The 3,313-nt window shown below is 30.7% G+C and overlaps 1 non-coding gene across 1 annotated transcript; it reads left to right on the forward strand.

The window, feature by feature from the left end:
* The first annotated feature begins 299 nt into the window (after window positions 1-299).
* LOC136312389 (small nucleolar RNA SNORA28) lies at window positions 300-424 on the forward strand. The gene has a single exon (XR_010726981.1). It is a non-coding gene; the product is annotated as a small nucleolar RNA SNORA28 (small nucleolar RNA).
* The last annotated feature ends 2,889 nt before the right edge of the window (window positions 425-3,313 follow it).

The raw sequence follows: 3,313 nt of genomic DNA on the forward strand, positions 1-3,313 counted from the left end.
TTGAGATTGGTATAATATTAAAATAGAGATTAATGTAATTCATTACATCTGCATAAAAAGAAAAATAATATGGTCTAAATAGATGGATAAAGGCATTTGATAAAATTCAGTAACCATTCATAATTAAAAACCCTCAACAAACTAACACCAGAAAATAACTTTCATAATGTAATAAGGGCATGTACAAAAACAAAGAAACACAAATCAAAGAACAATATAGGCCTATATCAAAACACATTAACAGTTAAATGCTGTAAGCTTTTACTCTGAAATCTAACATAAAACAAGAATGGCTTTGCAAGCAGTACTGTACGGCAGATGATCAGAACTGTCTGACACAATCTGAGCTTGCCACAGCAACAAAATCTAATCTATTCTATGCTTTCTCCTCTATGAGACAAGCCATTATATAGACTTAGTAAAAAATAAATAATAAATAAAGCTAAGAATGCCAGTACGCAATAATTTATTCAACATTGTACTAGAATACAATGCATCAAGGTAAGGAGAAGAAATATAAGACATAAAGATTAAAAATGATGAAATAAAATTTTTATTTACACCAAAAATGACCACATATAGAAACTGAAAAAAAAAGTACAGATAAATTTTAAATGTATATGTAGGTTAGGGAAAGTTGCTGAGTACAAGATTATATAACCTTTTAAAAAATGCATTTCTCCACATTAACAATAAAAATAAAAACTTTTTATGCAATAATATTTTATGTGTAAGAATATTATATCATAAAAAATCAAGTTTCTAGTAATACATTTAACTAAAAAAGATGAGTAGGATCTCTATGAAAGAAAAGAGAAAAGAAAAAATCATAAAAAGAAATGAAGAAAGACCTAAACACATGAATGGAGAAATGTTTCATATTCTTAGGGTAGACAACTCACTATTATAAATGTGCTAGTTTTGCTCAGACAGATCTATAGATTCAATCCAATCCAAATCTAGTTACAGTGGTCCTTGTGTTGGCTTGAAACCAGTCATTATGGGAATATTTACTGTATGGAAATTGGCAAACATAACAAATCAGAGATATTTTTTCCTCTAGGGCAGTGGTTCTCAAAATGTGTGCCAGGGCACACTGGTGCGACCTAGAAAATTTCCAGGTGCCCGCTATGGTATTCCAGAGAACTATATGCCTGTTGGGGACCAAAAGACCAAGAGGGATTTTGGAGTTTAGATTTTGGGGGGACAGAGGTGTGGGGAATTGGCTATAAGCTGACAGTTTGCCCAACCCTCCCACCTCACTTGCCTGATTAGGTTGCAAAAGACTGTTAAGCTGTGGTGCTGGATTGTTTACACTACCCCCCCATGGTCCCCAGAATGACTGGAGGCAAGTTTCTTCTATCCTTTGTTTGGTGTAAAGTTAAGATTTGCTAATGGCCTCATTTTGCCCTATAAATAAAGCAAGATGTAGTTTTTGGGTGCACTTTGTTCTTACCAGCAGCAATTACAGGGCCCTCCCGACCCCGTATTTTCTTAATTCCATGTATTTTCTTAATTCCTCACTATTCCCACTCAGGACCTGGAATTGCTAGCTGCTCTGGCTCGCAGCATGTACCCAGATATAAAAATAAATATAGTTACTCTATTATACCATTTCATTATGGAGATACCACTCTTTTTGTTAACACATCATTATTATATTAACTCATCATTATATTATTTCTAGATAAATACACCCAAATAAAATGGATAAATTTCTCAAAAAGAAGTGTAATATTGAAGAATCCGATTCTGGAAGTGAGCAAAAGTTAAGTGTAAATAAAATAGAACTTGAAGGTTGATGGGTAGAATTTAATTTATAGCATTTTCCATCACTTAACACTGAACAATACGGTTGGATTAGAAACTCATTCATGGAAGCTTTAAGTGATTTTGGTTTGACATTAACAGAAGAAGAAGAACTGGCAGCTATATCCACTGATCGTGGATTGATGATTAAACATAAGGAATTGTCTCTTGAAGCCTTTTGGACTTCTATAAAAGAAGAATATGTGGCAATATCTAAAAAAGCTTTGAACATTTTACTACAATTTTCAACATCCTATTTATGGAATTAAGATTTTCTACCCTCGACACAATTATGAGTAAAAAAAGAGGACTTCTTCAATGTATTGATGAGGAAATGAGAGTTTCCCTTTCAAATATATGCCCAAACAATGAAGAAATCGCTAGGACATATCAGGCTCATTTCTTATAAACACAAGAATAAAAAAAACACATTTGTGCCGAGACCTGTCAAATTTACTAAATCTTACTAAGAATATATCCATATACGTAAAAAGATACCTTTTTTTGTCATTTTTTAACTCCTCTTTTTTGCATACTCTAAAAAGCATAACTCAAAAAATGTAACATAAAAATGTTTTTTAATGTCAGAATAAATTTAATTTTGTTGTATTTATTTCATTTAATTACCATAAAAGCATGTTTGGACTTTATATATTTTTTCTTTAATATTTGACTTAATTATAACATATTTTTCAGAAATTTGTATATTGTGCACCTATAATTATTTATAAGATTTTAAATGCATCCTGACTTCAAAAAGTTTGAGAACCACTGCTCTAGAGAGCCAATTGGCTAGCACACCACTGAACTTACTTTATAATTGATATGGAAAGGGGAAAAAAGAACCAGCCAATGAACTTAATACAAACCTGAAGAATAAAAACAAAAGGGAAGGCATGTTTTACCAACTGTCATGACTTACTTAAGAAGCAACAAGAATTAAAACAGTATAGTATTGATAAAAAATAGACAAGTAAAAATTTCAGGCACAGACGCATGCATATTAGATAATGATTTATGAAAAAATGGCACTGAAGACTAGTAGAAAAAAGATACTGTTTTCCATATATGGTGATGGAAAATAGTGTAATCTGTGTCCTAACAGCTTACTCAAAGTTAAGTTCCAAGTGGGTTGTACATTTTAATATGTCAAACTATACAACAAAGTTGCTGGACAATAATACAGAAGTGTATTTTTATGATTTTAAGATAGGAAATACTTAGAAGACAAAACACTTTTCTTAAACAATTGAAAAATTGATTATATTAAAATTAAGAATTTTGCATTAAAAGACACCTATATCTTACCAAGAAAAGCATAGTAACCAGAATATATTAAAAAAATTGATATGGAAAAGAAAAATGACAAAATATTATAATCAAGAGATTTTAACACTTTACAAAAGAGAATATCCAAATGGTGAATACACATATAAAAAAGTATTTATTTTCATTAAGAATCAGGACTATGCAACTTAAAATTAAAATGAGATACCATTACACA

Source organism: Saccopteryx bilineata, chromosome 8 (genome assembly GCF_036850765.1).
Source record: "Saccopteryx bilineata isolate mSacBil1 chromosome 8, mSacBil1_pri_phased_curated, whole genome shotgun sequence".
NCBI classification, from domain to species: Eukaryota; Metazoa; Chordata; class Mammalia; order Chiroptera; family Emballonuridae; genus Saccopteryx; species Saccopteryx bilineata.